Raw genomic sequence first — 20365 nt, forward strand, 5'->3', positions numbered from 1 at the left:
CCGCGCGAGCAGGAGAAGCTGCAAGGGACTTCTCGGAGCAGCTCGGGGCCGGCCGGCGCTCGGTGCCCAAGCGCAGGCGGCAGCGGGGAGCTTTCACCCCCAGACCTGGGAAGGGTCTGTCCAGCGCCCCACAGACACGGCCGGGGGTTGGGGGGGGGAGATGACATTGAATCCACGTTTCCCCGCGCAAACCTCCGCGCCCTGAGCAGGGCTCGGGTCTCCCGCGGGAGCCCCCCCCATCCCCCCCTCTCTCTTTCATCCCGCAGGGCAGCGGGCAGAGCAGCCCCCGCGGGCCGCGCTCGGGCAGCGGCTGTGGCCTGCGGCCGCTCCCGCCCCGGCTCGGCCCAAGCCCCCGCGCCGCCCGCGGCCCCGTGGCCCGGCGGCGGAGGCCGCGTCGCGCCGCGTCGCGTCGGGCGGGCGGGCGGAGGAGGCGGGCGGCGGGGGGCGGCGCGGGCCGCGCGGCGGGGCCGCCGGCGCTGTCTCTTTAAGGGCGCTCCGTCTGGGGTGGCGCTTTCCTCCGCGAAGGCTCCTTTGATATTAATAGTGTTGGTGTCTTGAAACTGACGTAATGCGGGGAGACGGAGGTCCTGACAAGCGATAACAGTCCTGATAACGCGCCGGCCGCCCCGCGCTTCCCAGGCCGCCGCCGCCTCGCCGCCGTGCCCCGGCCCCGGCTCCCCACCCCCGCCCCGCCGCGCCTCCGCCCCCGCCACCGCACCGCCCGCCGGCGGGGCCCGACGCCCCCTCCCCGCCGGAGCGGGGCCGAGGGGGGGGGAAAGGCAGCGGCGCCGCGGCCCCCCGCCCCCCCCCCCCCCCTCCGCGGCCACCGCCACATAATCCGCGGCCAACTCCGCCGGCAGCAGGAGACGGTTCATGGCTCACGCCGCGGCTCCACCATCTTCCAGGCTGCCGGGGCCGTTGCTGACGGTTAATCAACAGGTAAGGCGCGGGGGGGCGCGGGTGGGAGCGGCCCGGCGGCGGGGAGGGCGCCGGGGCCGCCGGGCCGGGAGGGGGCGGCGCGGCGGCGGGGCGGGGGCGCGACGCGTGCCCGAGCGGAGGGGGGGGGGGCAGCGCGGGTGCACCCCCTCCCCAAAAATACCCCCCCCAAAAAAACCCAACAAACCACCCAACAACAAAAGCGGGGGGTGGGCAAAATCTGAGGGGGGGGGGGGCTGCTCGGATTTCACAAGGTATTTTCGGTGCATCTCCCCCTCCCCCCCCACCCCCCCCGCCGGTGGGTCAAAGCCATGTGCGATGGCTGGAAATTGGCGACTTCAAAACCCCGGTAGCCCCGCCGGAGTCGGGAGGGTCAAGTTCAGCGGCGGCGGCGGGCAGGGGGAGCAGCACCCCGGCCCGGAGGCGGGGAGGGGAGCGGCGGCGGGCCGGTGCGGGTCTGCCCTCCCCTCCGCTCCTCTCCGCGCCTGCCCTCCGCGGCCGGCGGTCCCCCGGCAGCGGGGCGCTCGGGGGGGAGGGGAGGGGAGACGAGGCGAGGCGCGGGGGGTGGAAGTGGAAGGCGAGCAGAGAGGGTTCTGCATCCGATGGGCTGCAGCCGCGCGGCCCCGCCGCTGCTGGAAGTTGTAATGGGGACCGTGACAAGCGGGGCACACAGGCACCGGCACCAAGAGTAGTAAGTTTGGGAAAAACTTTTTTTTTTTTCCTTTTTAATTCCTCCCCCCCATCTCCTCCTTGCCCGGGGACACAGCGGGGGAGGCCGGGTGCGGAGCTGCGCTGCGCCGGGAGGGGGGCTCGGGGTCCCTCCCGGTCACACCGCGGCGGGGGGGGGGGGGGGGGGGGGGGAAGGCGACATGGTTGTTGGTGATTTTTTTGTTTTGTTTTGTTTTTTTTGAAATCGGAGCGCGGAGAGACGTAAAACTTTTTCCCTCTTAAAGGCGAAGCTCAGCTCTCAGCGCTGCGTCCCCGCGCTCGGCTCTCCCCCGCCTGCCACAACTTCGTGGAGCCTCTCACTTCCCCCCCCCCTTCCCCTTCCCCTCCTCCTCCTCCTCCTCCTCCTCCTCGGGGGCTGCCGGCGGGGGGCTGCTCCCCGCGTGTTCGCTTCTCGGGAGGGCGCGATGAGCGGAGGCGAGGCCGGGGATGGCGGGGGTGAGCGACCGGGGGTGAGCGGCTGCGGGGCCGGGGTCGCGGCCGGGGCCGGGGGTGCTGCCCTGGGACGCGGCGGCTGCCCCGGGGGGGGGGCTTGACATTTCGGGGGCTTTGTTTATTTGCCTCCCGGCTGCACACCGAGGCGCTCGAACGTCCCGGCGCTCACTCCTACGCGGTTTCTAGTGGGGCCCGCTACCCTCCTGTGTGTGTTCTACCTTTTTTTTTTTTTCTTCTTTCCCTTCACAACCCGGGCGTGTTTTCCATCTGCAAATGGCAAACTCTCTGAAGAGCGCTTGCCGGAGCTGCGGGGCTGGGTGACGAGCCGGGGCGGAGGGGCGGCCGCCCTCCGTCGCGCCTGCCTTCCCCTGGCCGAGCGGGCACCTGGCCCCCCCCCCCCGGAAAGCGTTCCCTAGCAAAAAGAGCGCACGCTGGTACGCGGGCCGCGGTGGCTTCGCCGCTGCTACAGCGCGTTTGGAGCGCTGGTGGAGGCAAACAGTGATTTAATGCGCGTCAGGTTTGATTTAACCGAGTGAAGTCTCCCAAGGAAGCATTGAACTTCCGTGCCGTTCGGGGAGCCTTCTCCAGCCGCGCGGCTGGGTCCTCGGGGTGCCGGTGGCATCGCGTTGCTGCAGGAAAAGTTGGACGTTTAGAGGAGGCTGCCAGGGTTAAAAATGCAAGGGCCAGCGAAGGCAAAGTGGTGGTAAGAGCCAGTTCCTGACGTGGACAAAATGAGAATAAAAGTTACAGTAGTAACTGCAGTCTGCGTTCGCCTCATGTTCGCAGTGTGCGGGCCAGGTTAGGCAGCTCGCTCAGAGATTCCGCCAGACTGACATTTAAAAAAAGCCCTCCAAAAGAGTGAGGGTTGTTTGTTTTGTTTTTTTTTTCCGAAGTACTCTGGGTCTGTGAGTAAATACAGGGTTTGTTTGAGAACATCAACTATTTCCTGTAAATTGTGATGCTGACAAGACTGTCTGGAAATGATATCAACACTTTGAAAGATTTTTTTTTTTTCTTTGTTAACCACTGAATAAAAGTTTGTTAATAACGTGGTCAAACCAAACAAGTGGAAGCTTTTTCTGCGGAGGAGGAAAAAAAAAAAAGGAAAAGGTCTTTCTCTTTTTTCCTCTTGAAAAATGTGTATACCTGCTTGAGGTTTGCCACATAGAATCAATAGCGATGGAGTTCAGTAGTGCATCAGTGCTATATACAAGTTAATCCCCAGACTGTTTGTGGCCACAGAAGTCTGCTTCACCTTTTTAAAACCAAGAGAGATTAGATGGGAGAAGAGTAGTCGGTTCATAACCCAGCCTGTTCTGTGTGGTTATCTATTTTTTTTTGTGTGTGTGTTACATATAATAACTTTTCTCTGTTTGAAACTTTGCATATACGTAGTCGCAACAAAGTAAGTAAAGGGCAAAGTTGCATCAGCTTTTAAATTTACATGTTTTGCCTATGATCCTCTAAAACAGACTCTGAATAACACTGGGCAATCTTTGCCTGTAAGAGAGTGGCTTTATTTTTTTTCCTTTATTTCATAGTAATGTTAATAAAGGAAAAAAAATGTAAATGACAACTTCAGAGATCTGAGACTTTGGGCATCAAACACGATGCAGCCAGGTTATCCTCTTATATTTTTAATGCATTTTTAGTATAATTTATATGGTAGCTTTGTGGGTTGCCTTACGTTTTTATCGGCAATCAAGTAAATTCAGTATCCCTGGCAGGATTAGTTTTCTATCATGTGTTGTCTATCGTTCGTAGTAAACTTTCATAGTACGCACTATTACCATGCATGCTTTGGCTGCGTGTGAAGAATATTACTATTCACATACAGCGATTGTGCATTAATAACAGCGTAGTACTAATTCCTGTGTGTGGATTTGAGTGTCTGTGAAATGCAGTGGTTGCTCGTTAAATCTCTGTATTTCAGTCATATTGTATTTTAATGCTCGTTGACACATAGGGTTTTATATTTTCAAAGCATTGTGCAAACAATGACTAATTACTTTCTGTTCATGCGAATTACCTCTTTTAGCACTTTATCAGGCAGTTGCTTTGAAACAAAACTATTTTACATTACAGTGTGAAAGAGTTAAAAAATTAGCAAAGACGTTTAGGAAAAACCCAAAATTTTAATTACAAACAGGCAACTTTGGGTATGTATTTAAATTTTTCTTTTTATGTGGAACTTGCCTTCTGAGTGTGGGGGGGGGGGCGTATGTGTATGAATATTTATGTCTCTTACAAACTCTTGACAGTATTTAATGCAATATTCTTAATAGAAACATTCTCAGATCTTAACTGCAGCCACACTGGCAGTATCGCTTTAATAAAGGTTTGTGGCTAACACCAAATATAACATTGTGAGAAAGTTTATGGTTAAATATTTTTGAACATGACAGGCTGGGAATTGTGACAACCCCTTTTGTTAGGTGAAAGTGAAGTGGAAATAAGTTACATTTTTAATACAGATTCAGTTAAAACAAACTGCCACCTGGTAGTGAAAGAATTGGCCTTGAACAGAAATATATTCTGATTAAGATGTTCTAACTGGTATGTAAAATGAAGCCATTCATTCAGTAAACTGACAACTTTCCAGTTGGTGTTTGCCCTTGCTTAATTTAGTGTCCTCAACAGGACTAGTGAGGTAGTCTGGGTCTGTTTTTGGCAGTCCTGGGCGACTGTAAACTCGGGCGTTTTTGTCCCAAATATTACACCTCATGAGTTAAAAAGCCATTGGTTAAAAAGGATAGTAGGCACATATTAGAAGAGAAGAAAAAGTTTCTTTTTTGTTTCTGCAACTTTCTGAAGTTCTTACCTAGTAAGAAAACAATGCTATTTTCAAATACTGGTGATTAATACTAAAACCAGCGCAGTCTGCATCCATCTATTGTATAAATACCATTGCCTGTTGACCTTTGGATACATTCATTACAGCATATCTGGTCTAGGTTCTACTATTTTTGTCTGTCCAGAAGATAAATAAAAGTGCCCTTTCCAGTCCTCCTGGAGAAGGAGAAGAACTTTTTTTCTTGGTACTGTCATGAATTATGGAGTTCTTTTTCCCACCCTGTGCCAATGAAGTTCTCTTTTGACTTTAAAAAGATAAGCTTGCATCCAGAGAGGGAATATTTGATTACTTTGAGACTGTTTTTACTTCAGTTTTCATGGTACGTACAAATTTTCTGGGCTTTGCTTTTTTTGGATTGTGCATTTGCTAATTAAAAGAAAAACACATAATGAGTTATATCAGATGATGTGAAGGATTAAAGTATAATTACACCATTAAATAGTAAATGTTTACAAGGGCAAGACATGCAACTAAATTTTTCAGATTATGCCCATTATTCACTTCTCGATGTTGTTTTGCACCTAATCAATAAAGGGCCTTCGAGAACGCAGCTCCTCAGCCAGCTGTATACGTGCCCAGAACATAAGAAACGCTTCTGGGGCAGAGGAGTGCGGTGGGGAGAGAAGCAGTGGCATATTTTTCCGACTTCTTGTCATGCAGACCAAGGCTCAAATGAAACGGGGAGCGATGGGAGGATAACTACCGTGGTCTCGATTGAAGTCCCCAGCGGACGTTTTGTCACACCCCAAAAGTGTTGCACAACTGAACACCATTCCACTTGATGTCTCGAACGGAGGCAGAGGAGTCTCTGATTTGGCGTCATGGGGTTTAGAAGACTGTGATTTAGGTGAACTGGCATAGCTGCGTGTAAGAAACTTTGTTTAATAGCCGTCTATGTTTTATTCATGTTCTGTGCTATCAGTTTCTTATTTTCTAGTACCTTTAAAGTGGTTCTTTCAAATTTGATAATAATAGCACTAGTGGAAAATACATCTAGAATTTAATGGAAATTGCTAATCTTTCTATCAGTGATTTTTATGACGGTCCTGCTGCAATAACTAAGGAATCTTCCTCCTGCTGCGGATCTCTGTTCGTGGATTTGGAAAAGCTATAGAGAGAGAATTCTTCATCAGGTTGCAGAGCTGCCATGAGTGGCACTGCGTAGGATGTTCCTACAGAACCCAGTTGGTTCCGTCCCGTAAAGTTCAGTGGAACTTTTCTGTGCTTGTAGGGGATGCGTGCGAGTACAGCGGCTACAATAGGATTACTTCTGTCTTTAAAATAGAATTATTTTGGATCACGAGGTTTAGTCCTAATAGTAATTTTTACTTTCTTAGCTGTAGCTCATGCATGTCTAATTTCTCGTAAGTCTGCTTTCTTTCCAGGCTCAGATTGACTTTTTTTTTCCCCCTTAAATTTATGCTAAAATATTTAATTTTTAAAATGTTACTAGCCCTTTAAAAACCTGTAATAAATGCTTTACAAGTGGCTAGACACCTTCCCTGGTGGTTTAATTTATACAAGCAGGAAACTTTCTCTCCTTCTTTCTCTCTCTCTTTCTTGTTTTCTTTAAACCAACTGACGTAATGCCAAACTTTGCTTTAAAAGAACAGACAGAAGTAATTGGTAGCTTTTAACTTTTAATAATGTTCTGGATTGGTTTTAGTGGCCAAACTGCCATTTTTTTAAAATTCAAGTAAAAACGGGCTTGTGGCCTGAGGAAGAAAGGCCCTGTTGATGCAGTTATTTTTATTCTTGTTTTTCAATCTGTTATTAAAAATCTTTCCTGCTGAGCTCTGCTGGATTTCTGCAATTGCTCTTTGTGATGGCTGGTGCATTTCAGGTTACGGTAACTTTTAACTGTTTTCTGATTTTTATTTTTATTTTTTTTTTTCTCATGGACATTTTGAGATGCTTTATCCTTTTTCTTTCTTTGGTTTGATATCCCTTGCCTCTCCCTGCCCCCCGCCCCCCCCGCTTTCTCTTTCACCCAGCACCCAAAGCCTTCATTTGGAGAAACAATTTGTTTTGATTCAGAGGGGAATAATGTGTTAAACATACCTTTGGTGGCAGTTCAGTGAATATTATTTTCCTAGTATGACAGTGTTTTACACTTGTTAGGGAAGACATTCACTGCCCATTGCAGAAGACAGGAGAGTTCCTATCTTGCAGAGCGGTCACTTTCTGTGCGCTCTCCACCCCATATTTTAAAGCTAAACCAGATTTTAAAATATGTTTAGCAATAGTCTCTAGCGATCTATATCTATTTGTATTCAGCTGATATTAGAAACAAGAAAACCCAACAAAAGGATTTTTTTTAAATCACCTATACTTAAGAACATCCAGTGTACTGTCTTCTCCCCCCCCCCCCCCCCCCCCAATTTCTTTCTTTTATTTAGAGTTTTCTGGCTTATTTCCTTAATTTCTCTTCTACGTCTGCTGGGGTTTTGAACACAAGCAAACTTTCTACGGTAGAAGACGGAGTTGGGCAATAGACTTTTCTTGACGAAGTTGACGTCAGGACGACTTCATAAGTTGGCAAGTAGGGAAATCGTTCAAAGACCAAGTTGGCTTGTGCCAGTTTTCCCTTCCTTTAGGGGAGACACTCCACCCAGTAGGAGGTTACCCCACCCAGTGTGGAGAGCTATAATTCAGTGGCAACACTTTAAATGTCAGTCCTCCCTAGGGTTTAAACCCCAGACTTGTCTTGCCTCAATCTTTGTATTTAATCTAACATTCAATCTGTTGAAGTAACATCTCATCTTCATAAGCACTTTTTGGGCCTGATCCTGCAATTCCCATTCTTGAAAAATACTCATTGATGTCAGGGGGACTTCTGCATTCAGTAAAGGCTGCAGGATTGGCCTCTGCAGGGTTGTGTCTGTCTGTGTCTGTCTAAGTAAGACTGTGTCTTCTTGATGTATTATCCGTGGTGTTAAAGATGAAATTGTAGAATACTTCCTTTGTAGTCTTAAAAATCTGAAGAAGTCCTGGAGTCATAATGCTGTAAACCAGATTTTCCTCAGTAAGTGAAGTGCGCTTATTTCTTTTTAGCATTTTCTCAGATTAAAATGAGTTTAAAAAGTTCCAACTCTAAGGCGTTTCTTCCTTCTTCATTTTCTTCCAATTTAAGGCTTTTCTGCCATTTCTCTGTATGTTGCTATATCATGCTGTAGACATATTTTTGAATGCTGCTTTTGGCAGTTTTTGCATCTCTCATGGAAAATTAACATCGCAGCCTGTAGCATAGTGCCTGCAATAACCATTGGGGTACTTGGATAATACTGAGAACTCCCAAGGAAAAATCTAGTTTCAGGGTATTCTCAAAGTCGACGTGTAATTTCTGTAGGTACGTTTTACTTTATCGGGGTGTCTGCTCTGAAGCATCCTTCTCAGATTCCCCATTACCCTTAGTAAGGCTGACAATGCAGGAGGGAATGTATAATTTGATGTTGTAAAAATGTTATAGAAAAAGCAATGATGTGTTCATCTCTCTGCATTTTGAAAATATGCCAGCATTTTTAGTTTACTAATATATCTGGAAAAAAAGTCTGTAAAAGATGATGTTAAAAATCATCAATGCGCTTATGTTTCTCAGCAAGATTTGCTTAAACAATATGCTTCAGTTTTGCCTCAAACCATTTCAAGCCACCTCCGATCCAAGAATGTACCAGTTCTTGGTTCCTGGAAGATTAAGCATGACAGTTTCTATTATATAATGAACAGCAGTATTGTTTGAACAAAGGTAACATATTTTGATTTGTGTACTTTTTTTTTGGCAGCTGGCACTAGCATAGGTCTAAAATGAGTGGTGATCTAACGCTGTAAATATCTGAATGTTCTTGAAACACACAGTATAGATGTAATGTGTTTAAATCATTGAATCTATCTACCTATATTATGTAGAATGTGTATGTATGTGTATATACAAAGCCGTAAATGGTGTGTTCTGCTATCTGTAGCCTTCAAATGTGTATCCTTTGGGTATTCCTGACCTACTTTGCAAAGTCTGCAAGTCTGAAATACATATGGAAACTTAAAAAATTAAACATACAGCTTGGTGGTTCACAAAAAAAGCAGGGTTTTTTTTTTGCAAGTAGTTAATTAAGAGAAAAAAAGAAGAAAGCGTACTCTGCCTAGACAGATACCTTGCAGACTGCTTTTGGATATCCCAGTGACTTTACTGGGATAATTTTAGAAAACAAATTCTCGACTGGTCTAAAAAAAATATGAAGTAGATACTGAAGTTAAGTATCGTCTAAAATTCCTATGTGCAGATGTGGTTTAATATTTAATGGAAGTTAAATGAGTTGAGATAAAGCAATTTTCTTTGGGGGTAGAAGGTTTTCAGTGTTTCCAAAGCACGATTCTTTCTAACTTTCTCACACGCAGCTCTTCAGGCGAATGCTGTGAGTTATGTGGAACATCATTCAAAACTTACTATGCAGATGAAACGTTGCTTCATGAATTCAGTTAATGAAAGAAAGATACCTTCAATTGCAGCTTCCTAATCTGAACATGGTTTGCTTTTCTATTTAATGCTCTCATTTTTAGGTGTATTAAATACACTTATCAGACATTCTCCGGCTGCAGTTATAGAATATAAACCAAAAATGCAGTACATGGCGATTGTTGCCGAGCTTTCTCCTCCTGCATGTACAGATATGGACACACATGCAAAATTAATAAAGTAAACCTTGCCCCACATACCTGAGGCAAAAGCTTGTGAAAATAGATCAGCCTTACCATGTGCCTGGCAGGTAAACAGTATCTGACTCTGTGAGGGAAACGGGAGAGGAGGGCTCCCGAGCGGGGGCTGCCAGCCCGCACCGCCCTGGCACCCAGCTCTGGATGCTCTGGGCTGGGGGCTGGCAGCAGCAATCCCGCACCTCGCTTCAGCTGTTGCAGTGGTAGGAAGGAAGGAAACAGTAACTCAGGTCTCCCATCTACTGTATATACTGTTTTCTTTTGTTGGCGTGTTACAGGCACCTGAAATTTATGCCATCTTATTGGTCTCCTTCCACGTTCTTCAGAGCTGGAGTTTTCTTTAGAACTAGACTCCTATTTGCGTGTTCCATCTATCAGGAAAAAAAAATATCGTGGAACAAATTAATCCTGTAATAGTTGTTTGAGCATAATGTAGGAATGTAAATAATTTTGTGGGGTTGAGCTCATATTTCCAGTCTTATGGGGGGTAAGATCAGAAGTTATCAACAGCATATATCTGAGTCATTCAGCTACAATAAATCTTCTGACAGATACCCACCCTTTGCACACCCAGAGATACTCTCCAAGACTGTTGAAATTCTGCACACACCTGTATCTTACGCATAAGTCCGTAAGAATGAATAGTAGATGTATCTTGAAGTACAATCAGATAGTAAGTTTGGCTACATCAGCAGCAAAGTAGTCTGTGGACAAAAAGTTTGATTGCTGCTGGCTGCGTGGCCCTCAAGGTTGTCTTCTCCCTGGAAAAAGTCCCGAGGAATCGTTAATTGAAAAGAAATGCGAGGTATGGCTCTGCCACAGTTCAGGATACAAAGCATGAAGTGCTTCATCTATATCAGGTCACAAGTGATCACGCATAATCCACTTTTATCTGGGTATCATTCTGTCATATGTAAGGTATGCTCTGCCTTGTTGTCTCTGTTACTCTGCCTCTCTGCTGCTCCCTCACGCCTGTCGGTCTCTCTTGGGCTGCTACACGCACATACATACATTCTAAAAATACATGGAAGTGGAAGTCCATCTGTGTTGCATAATTTTTTTACAAAAACACCAGTGTTTGTATTGTTCTTTCTCTGAGCCCTTAATGAGTTTAAAGAATTTAATGTGACTTAATGAGGGTTCTTATTCTATTTCTGACACAGAGACTAATGAGGGGAAAGTAGAACAAATTGAAAACCAACTTTTACTTGTGGTTAGTTTCATGATGTCATCAAACGCAGGAAATTACAACTCTTGGAAAAGTTTACAAATCTAGGCAAGAATCCATTTTGCATCACTGCCCTTCAGTTGTTTACAATATGAAGCTTGCTAGCGAGAAAACAAAGTTTAGCATAACTTGATATTTTTTTTTTAATGTTTGGGCTGGTTTGATTTTTAGGTGAATGGTTTTTCTGAAAGTGAATCTAACTCGCTTTGCCTGGCAACCTGGGGGAAACTTAGATAGGACCAAAGATTGATTGAACTCCTCTGATTATGGCCCTGATCTCCCCCTGTGCTTGCAAGTGACAGAACTTCTGCTGACTTCATCCGGAGTAAGATCTGATCCTCATCAGGAAACTCTACATTGCAGATCGCTGGGAGGGAACTGTGCTTTTTGGGGATCCATGTTACGCTTTCTTACAGTCTGCTACTTTAAAGCCTTGTCGCTGGACTCGGGACACAGTGACAACATTTTGTAAGGCTCCATCTTGCATTTTTGCTGCCCTGCTCAGGATGGTCAAGCAGTATTTCGCCATGCGGAGCTGCCCTGCAGTGGGAGCACGGTACGCTCTGTCACCTTGGAAAGCGGTTCTTTTGGCCTGAAATCAGTTCAGTTCCCAAAGGGGAATGAAAATAAAAAGGTTTAGGTAGTGCACCTGCTTCGGAGCCTTGACAGCCACGCTTTTTTCTTGTTCCTCACCAGGGGCTCCCTGAAAGGCTCCTGGAAGCAGCAGTGGAGCGACTGAAGCTCCAGTATTACATGTATATCCGTGTATGCAGACTGCAGTGCCCTCAGAAAGTTCTACGCCATGGCGTGAGCATCAGCGTCTTTTTGAAAGGCCAAGGGAAGCAGTGACTTTCATCGTCCACAGAATGTGCTTCTGATACCACCAAACTGCAAAAAGTTGCAGCGTAGTAAATAAAATGCTTTTCTATACTATGCGATTTTTTGTTTTCAGCAATTGTTAGTATTTTTAACAATATCATCTAAATCGTGCAATGGTGTGGTTGCTTAGGTTGGTGTTAATCCTTGGCTTTTCTGCCGTTGCTCAGCGTGTCGTGTCTGAACTGTGATGGATTTTATTGCTTTGCATTTTATTTTTTTGCAATTAGTTGTCGGTTTCATGTTGTTGACTGCAACATGAGGTAGTTCAAATAAATGAATAAGAATTTGAATTGGAAATAGGGGCATTTTAAACCAACTTTCTTGAGCATTATCATGCAAACAGAAAAAGGGAGCAAGTTGTTTGGTTGGTTTTTATGTATGTATATATGTGTGTTTGTGGTTTGTTGTTTTCTTAATGAAGGTTTCCATAATTTGGTCGTTCAGCAAACATGAGTATGTTCTGAAAATATTTCTCACAGATGGCAGGTCCGAGTCGATAGCTTTTAGGTAGACAGCAGAGTCTAGAGCTGAAAAACTGTTTTCTGGAGTTTTAAAACCATTGGAAAGTAAGATTTATTGGACCCTAAATATCCCAGTGGTGCAAATTTATTTGGTGTTCATGGCAGTCTCAGCTTAGCTTTCCACAGAGGTTTGCTGTGGTACTGCGTTATCTAAGGAACATTTAAAATGTGTTTGTCTAGCTTTTTTTCCCTCTTCAGTCACTTCTCAGTTTTTATTTGTGCATGTGAAAATCTTTGCTAACAAAGATGACCTGGTAGCTCTGCTGAACTTCCTGGTGCAAAACATTTTACCTGAATGGGACAAAATTAAGAATTTGAAAAACTGGCATTTTTAAAGATTTTCATTTCAGTAGTGGAGTGTGACCGTGGCTAGTTGTCAGTGGGAAGGAGCTTAAGAAATAGTCACAGGAGAAAGAAGCAGCAGCTGTGGAATTTATTTTACTGGGTGAAAGGAGACTCATGGTTAAGCAAGCTTTACCTTCTTGGGTTTTCAGAATTTGTTGCCCAAAAGACACACGCCTAAATAGCAAGAGAACTAGTATATTGTAAAATCCGCTATGACATGAAGTGCTCTTACTGCACATGAATACAATTTATTTATTTTTTCTCTCCAGCAAACTGTGACTTCCTTTGTCTTGTCAGAAGGAATTTCAGATGAGACCTTACCAGAGTAATGCTGCCATAAACCCCATGCTCCTCAGCTGTAGCTCCGTGCACTGCGAGAAGGTCCGTGGTAGTTTTCACCAAGCTACTGTGCTGCTTTCAGTCAGGAATGGGATTGCACTGACTTGACTTTTGCAGAAAAACTATGTTTTCTCAGAAAATGCGCTACGTGAAAGGAGGAAGGACAAGAAGGGGAGCGGAGAGCGTGCTCTGATGCATGAGTTGAGGTTATGGATGTTGTAATGCCATTTATTGTAGGATGCTATAGAAAAATCACACTGGGACCAAAGTTCCCGTGGATTACCATGCGATATTTATTACCATTTTCTTGTGTTTTCCCTGGTTAGGATCTAATCCTTCAGTGTCTGGAGCTGCGTGGAGTTTAAGGGTTTGTCCATTCAGAGAGGAAAACCTTGCCAGCTACGGCATTTCACTGTTTCACTACCTGTACTTATTTATTCCCCCCCTCTAAAATTTCCTAGAGGGGGTTGAGAGGGGATGGGAGAGATGGGGGATAGATAAGCTGAGGGAATAGCAAGGGCACGTATCTGCTCGGTAAATAGTATTTACTGATTACTGTTTACTGTCAAGCAGATTACCGCAGTTGTGTTTCTGTGAAGCAACCCGCACGCAGCCAGTGCGAAGGAATGAAGCGAAGTCGCGTGCAATTCTGAGGTGACTAAAAGATGTGCTTGTGACATCCTTCTAGCAAAAGCCATTTTCGGTTGCCTGGTACCCTCCCCAAATGCTATAATTTTGCGAGTGACACATTTGATTATGAGCAGCCATCAAAACGCTCATAAGCGCCTTGTTTGAAAGAAGAATGTGCTTGGCTTAAATATTTGCAGGTCAGAGGAACACATTGATTTGTTCTTTTAATTTGTTCTTCAACTTCCTGTCCTTTTTCAATTTGTTCGATAGTTATTCAGTTTTAAAGTTTATTTAGAAGAGATGATAAGGTATACGCTTTTGCATTCCTTACTTGGGCAAAGCTTCCATTTGCTTCCTTGGGAGACTTGGGCTGAGCAAGAGCTGCTGCCTGGTTTTGCCTTGATATGGAGAAGATGTGGTTAGTATAGGGGTCCCCTCATCCTCAAAGCTCCCTTACTGTGAGCTCTTTGCTTCCCAGGGAGGAGATTTTTCCATCTCATTTTTAATCCCTTCTGTCAGGTTTTAGGGAACTGTATGAACTGTCTTATTAGAGCTGGCAGTAGGGAAAAGGAATGGAATCCGGGCACATCTCACCTCTGTGTCAGGAGGAATAAGGTATAAAAAGCCTCTGCCGAGCTTGCCTGGTAATTCTTTGGTTATCATCATCTCATGATAGAATACGTGCACAGAAAAAACACAGGAGTTAATGTTTACTTTTTGGATGCTTTATCGTCAAGCAAAGAGAACGGACAGTTTCATGGTTAAGTGCCTGAAGTTGTTTTTGGCTTGCAGTTGTTGAATTAATCACTGCAAAGCTAACTAATTGTGTACCTTTTAAAGCTCCCTCCCCCCCCTTTTTTTTTTTTAGTGAAAGGGAGATATTTTACTCTTTCTGACTTGGGAGTCGGGTTGCCCCGTTAACTACTAGCAGCAAGCTCTTCAGCTTTTACTTTCTTGAGTTATCTCAGGAATCATTCTTCTGGCAGATGGTGAATTTACTTACTGATCCAGTTATTTATGGCTTTCGGTGCCCATGCTATAGAATGGGCAGAGGCGTTTCAAAACACTTTAAAAAGTTGCGTGGAAATGCTGGCTCCTGAATTCTGAGTTTACAGATGTTGCTACCTGCTGCTGTTTCGATTTGTGAGACATTATCTTGGTGTCTTGCTGAGATGTTTCTTAGCCAGAATTTAGAGTTCCAAGGGAATGGTTTTTTTTCTTTTTTTTTTTTTTCCTTAAATGTTAGACATGGGCAAAAAATGACAAGGATCCCATCTTTACAGTGTGTTGTGCATCAAGGTTGATAGAACTGCAGGCTAGTTACTCCTTGGTTTTAAAGAAAGATGGAAAAGTCCTTGCGAAGATTAACTTTGTTTCTGGCAACATTTTCATATAACTTTATTACGGCAAAGACAGAATCAAAAGATGAATGGACAAAGTTGGGATTTTTGCCATTTGGTTGTTTTTTTCTGAGGCTGTGTAAGCTTTTATTTTTTTAAATAAAAAATTAATGTAGAACGCAGTGTTTCCCACAAGAGCACCTTCACGGATTTAGCATAAAGAAAGTACATTTTAATTCAAAGACACTGGTATGTTTCTTAAGGCTTTGAAAGCAGTAATCCAACAGGTATATAAAGCTGTAATGATAAATATGATGATTATTTGTATCTAGCGTTGTTAAAATACATGATTTATTTTAGTGCGTGTTCAGATTAATGTTATTTAAGATATCCAACCTTGCATTTTAAATACAAGTCTGTTTCTCAGTTTTTCTCTTTTTTAACATCAGCTGGCTCATTTCAACTTGTAAACAAAGGTTTCACTTCAAGAACTTTTTATAATTTTAAAAAAAGCTCTAATTGCAGTGGGAAATTTTGTATGTGTAACTAAATTAACAAGTCTGTGTATTGTACGGGAGAGGCTCTAGCGATATTATTTATCTTAGGGTCCACATTATTGAAGGCAGGGCTAATGACAGTGAATCATGCACACTGTATATTCATGTGGTCCACTTTCGGCACTACATAAATAGTATTGTAAATACACACCTGCAAAGTGTCTGCAGTTATACGGTCGTCGCACAGGGTCTCTCTGTGCTCCCCTAAGTACGTATCTCTGCGTGTATCGCATCTTGCTAGCCAAGGCAGCATACTGCAGCTGCTGTTCCTCTCGAGGAGGCGTCTGTGAAACGAATGCTGCGAAACCAAAATTTTGGGATTGCCTTTACGCAGAGCACACGGGTGTACTGTTGCTGGGTCTGTTAATACCCGCCTGGTCCTTCTCACTGCGCAAGGCTAGCCGCACAAGATGAGCTGGGTGTCGCCGTGAAACGTAGGCTGGTCCTCTGAGTGGGGCAGAAGACAAGGTATGCTGAAATCAGCGGGAGGTTTCTGGGCTTTCCCAGAGGCACATCTACTGAAAGACTAGTCTGAAAAAGCCATTATTTCTACCAAAAGTCTGAAAACACGGCAACTGAACTATCAGCAGGTTCTTTAATTTTCATCCGCCACGGTAACAGGGCCCTTGTCCTAAACTTTTCCTTCATTTCAGCAGGCAGCCGTGCCGACGCTGCCAGTTCCCCCGCTGAGTTTGCATACGCTCATTTGGGGTAGCCTGACATCTAAGTACCCCTGCGCTGTGTCTTGGAGCCCGTTCCAGCCCGTGCCAGGAATCCAGGGCTGCTTGTAGGGCCCAATCCTTCCATGGGGCCGGAGGGGCTGCTGGCTGAGGGGAGACCGGGGTCCCATTCGCCGGGGTGACCCTTCTCCCCGAGCGGTGAGTGCCCCTCCGCTGTGTCCAGCAGCGTCTGGGGGACACTTTGGGCTGGCTCCCATCCCAGAGACGCTCCTTTGGGTTTGCCAGTGGCAGGAACCACGCGTGTCCCGGAGCGTGGATGGGAGCTGGATGCTGGGGCGCCTGCTGGGCGGGCAAAGGGTGGATGAGTGCTGGGCTTGGGGCCCCCCACCCCCTCTGCAGCAGGGGTGCTGGTGGACCCCGTGGTTTGGGCCACAGGCTCCGTGGGGTCACCGGGAGGGAGTGGAGCCCCTGTCTAGCGCCTGGAATGGCGGAGGACAGGAGAGACAGGGATCTCCTTTATAAAATGATTTTTTTTTTTTTCTCACCCCTATTCTTTATTCATAAACCTAACACAGTTCCACAATTCCCAGACATGTAAAGCTGCAGGGCTTTTTTTGTTTTGTTTAAATCTTTCTGAACCAGCCAAATTTTTGGGGTTGGCATGAGGTGCAGCCAGTACCCATGGCCTTCCAGGGCTTGCTTGGTCTAGAAGTCTGCAGATGTTTTCTGCTGGATCTGGCTCTTAATGAACAAAAAAGATTTTGGTGTGCTTATTTATTTATTTTCAAGGGGAAAATGTGGTTTAAAACGTTGATAATTATGTTTTACGTGAACTACTCAGACTTCATGCGACTGTATGGGAAAATGAATGCTCATCAATTTAAAAAAAATCTTCTTTATTCATAAAGCATTCATATTTAAAATGATTTGTCTTTTTTTTTTCTCCCCTCCTTAATGAAAACAGGGTTTGAAGAAGCATTATAAATAATTATTTTTTTTAATTACATGTAGTTCTGCATCAGATTTCTTGAAGGCAGCCCACTGTAATCCTCTGGTGAAAATACCAGGGCTTTTCAAAAGCTTTTTAATTATCCATTCTCACTGCTGCTCTCTTTGCAATATACACATAGTAACTGAAAAAAAGGAAAAAGAAAATATTCCAGGAGGGATCCACCTACAGGTGTGCATAGGTCAAGCACATACTTCTCATTCAGAATGATTATTTCTCTTTTACAGCTGTCAGGTAGTACTTCCCACCATCAAAACCCAGCCCGCGCGCTCTTTCAGAGGGAACACTTATCACAAAGCTGCACTGCATTTTAATCAAGGTTCCCAGAGCATTTTGCAAGCAGTAATTGCCTCTTAAGGACAGGATGAAGTATTATACCCATTGTACTGATGGGTGAGCCAAGGCACGGGGAATCTAAATAACTGCAGTGTTAGAGTGAGCCGGTGGCAAAGCTGTGAACAGAGCTTTGGTGCCTTCACGCCTGGTGCTGTGAAGATACCTCCCCCTCCACCCGCCAGTTTTCCTCTCTTTGCTTAAATTGAAATTTTGCAGACATTCACTTTTTTTTTAACATATTACATGGCAAGTGCCATACTTGCTCTGAAGCTGAGGTAAACCTGAGTGTGAATGTGCTCTTGTTTTACATGTTTGCGCAGTGCGAAGGCCTGTGTGGTGGGATTGCCGTTTAATTCCGAACCTGATGTTTTGCGGCTGCCCTCTGTGGCTCCGGTAGGCCGTTGGATCATCCCCAAGACAGCTCCTGTTGTGTTCGTTACTGATGTATCACTGCGCCGTGAGCGACAGAAAGAATTCCACTTTTCAGCACAACAGTTCACTCGCTAAATGATTCCTCAGAATGATACATGCTCTGTCTTGTGTTTAATTATCTTGTAATTATCAAAGCAGTAATGAAGTTGTGCATAAGAAGTGTACGGATCAATAAAAACAAATCAAAATTATGAAGGAGCACTGACAGGCTACAAGCTCAGAGGTTCTTCGGGTGTTAGTTTCCATTTTCTAAAAAGCTTTTGACTTTATTTTTTTTTAAAATGTCAGAAAAAATGATTTAAAGTTCTTGCTGTTTATTGCTAACTGGTGGTGATCACGCATGCATTCTCACTGCTTTGCGAGAGGCAGTGTCAGTGCTAATGAAAGTTTGCATTGGATTGGCCCCTAAGAATATGATCATTGTTACGAATTTGTTAACACCAGGAAAGATTTCCTGTCCTAAAAAGCCTGCCAGCAAACGTCATAATCCTAGAGTGGGCAGAGCCATGTGGTAGGTTTGACTGAGCCCCTTTGACAATTATATCATTTATTTAACTGTCTATCTTTAGAAGTTGGGAGGCTAAGCTTTGGTTTCAGCGGCATGCTGAAACTCTCGCACTGCATTCACGGCGAGGGCAATGGAATACCAGAGTGTTCGCTTGGGCTTTAACTACTAAATAATGTGGTTGCACATGACACAACAAGAACAGAGGTATAATCCTGCCCTGTGAAGCAGGTCACATGTTTCAGGTTCTCTCTGTAATGTATGCAAAGTAGCTGCTTAAATCATTACGAGTGTGTAAATCATCTTCTTCATAAACAATACCATCAAGGTACAGTCAGGCAACATGTCTCTTGTGGGTTGGCTGGAGCTGGAATTTCTTTCAGACGTTGAGGAGGAACGTCAATGCATGTGAAGCAGATTCATCTGTTGCTGCAGTGTGGTCTCTGCAATGTTTTGGATTTCCAAGATGAATACTGCTGAGGCTGTCTTCTTCCCACTGAAGTGCAGTGAAAGGAGGAGGATGTGAATGAGGCAAATGCAGCCTATATGATCCGAGTCTTCCATGAAAAATTTGCGCCTTCTTTTTCTGCTGGCTTTGTAAGTCATGCAACAGATACCCATTTATTCCTCTGCATAAGTCTAGTAAGTATTCAGAGCTCCTGTTACTATGTATGTCTTGCATTTGGGGAGGAAAAGATTTGCTGAGCAGTGTGTTAGACTCGTATCTTCTGTTTTAGCCATCATTTCCTTATAGAGATTATGATACTGGTTTTTTTTCTGTCTGTCTTTAACACACCGGTGTACTTTCTGCAACTGCTAAGTAACACTCCACATCTCTTTAACACAGTCCTCCAAAGCTGACTGGTTCAGTGGCGAGTGAAACCGAAAGCCAGACCTGATCTTGTTAAGAACCCTGCTGTACTTCTGGATAAAGTATAAATATGTGCCAATATTACTACTACTAACAATAACTATTGGAGTTTGTGGGTTTTTTTGGTGGATGGGGAGGGATAGGTGCACTGTATGGTCACCTCCCCACCCCCAAATGTTGTATTTTGAATTATTTTAAATAGTTGTTTGGCATGTCTTTATTACGGTGAATCATCCTTTTAATATCTGCTTTAAACACACGTGTGAGTTCATACTAAAGCAATGGAAGCCCTCGTTCATTTGCCGTCGTGCAATGCTTCTGCAGCATGTGAAATGCCCCTGGTTTGTAAATGCAGGTGGACCTTCTACGAGGAGATCCCTTCTACTTCCTGCCTTTCCGAGGTAGTTTTGGTTAAGAAGGGAACGCAAAGATGGTGACTCTGTAAATGCCGTATATACTCCTTATGGTCAGAGAACCTGGCTCTGGGTTAGTTACAGTTATCAATTTCATCAGTTTCAGAAGAACCAGCAGGGAAAGGGCCCCGGTAGATGCCCTGGGTAGAACCACAGGCGCTGGCAGCGGCCATCGGGTCTGTGAGCGCTGCCGAAACATCGCTCTGCTGCTGCTGTGGCCTTCAGCGCTGGGAAGAAAAACACAACCGGCGCTCGTCAACTTCCAGCACATGTGGAAACAAAGCTGAAAGAGCAGGGGCATCCCCAATGCACTGGCAATTTGCTAAGCGCCTGAGGGCTGCGTCTCATTTGCATTAGAGACGCGCAGGTCGCTCTCCTGACTTTATCGTGGCTGCGAGGAGGGGGCTGGGGGAGGCAGCGGGGCCCGGGGGGGCTTGTTTGACCCGGATCCGAGGGGTTTGGGGCTGGCTGGAGGGGCGGGACACGCCGCTGCCCGCTTCTCCCCGAGGGTCCCGGTCCCCGCGGCCTGCCCGGGGTGGGGTGTCAGGTCACGGCACCCAGCCCCGGTGCTCGGGAGGGAGGCAGGGACGGGCTGGTCTGTGGCGGGGGAGGACACGCCAGG

The 20365-nt window shown here is 45.4% G+C and overlaps 1 protein-coding gene across 5 annotated transcripts in view; it reads left to right on the top strand.

Moving 5' to 3' along the window:
• Positions 1-836: 836 nt before the first annotated feature.
• TRPS1 (transcriptional repressor GATA binding 1) overlaps positions 837-20365 on the top strand; it is a 217320-nt gene continuing 197791 nt past the window's right edge. For 3 of the 5 annotated variants that reach the window (XM_075415657.1, XM_075415662.1, XM_075415660.1), the window contains exon 1: positions 837-939. The gene's annotated coding sequence lies outside the window, so the exon portion shown is untranslated. Of the gene's footprint in view, positions 940-1509; positions 1628-20365 lie in introns of those variants that run through there. The other 2 variants (XM_075415658.1, XM_075415661.1) reach the window with 1 other exon arrangement.

This window comes from Opisthocomus hoazin, chromosome 3 (genome assembly GCF_030867145.1).
Source record: "Opisthocomus hoazin isolate bOpiHoa1 chromosome 3, bOpiHoa1.hap1, whole genome shotgun sequence".
Lineage (NCBI taxonomy): Eukaryota > Metazoa > Chordata > Aves > Opisthocomiformes > Opisthocomidae > Opisthocomus > Opisthocomus hoazin.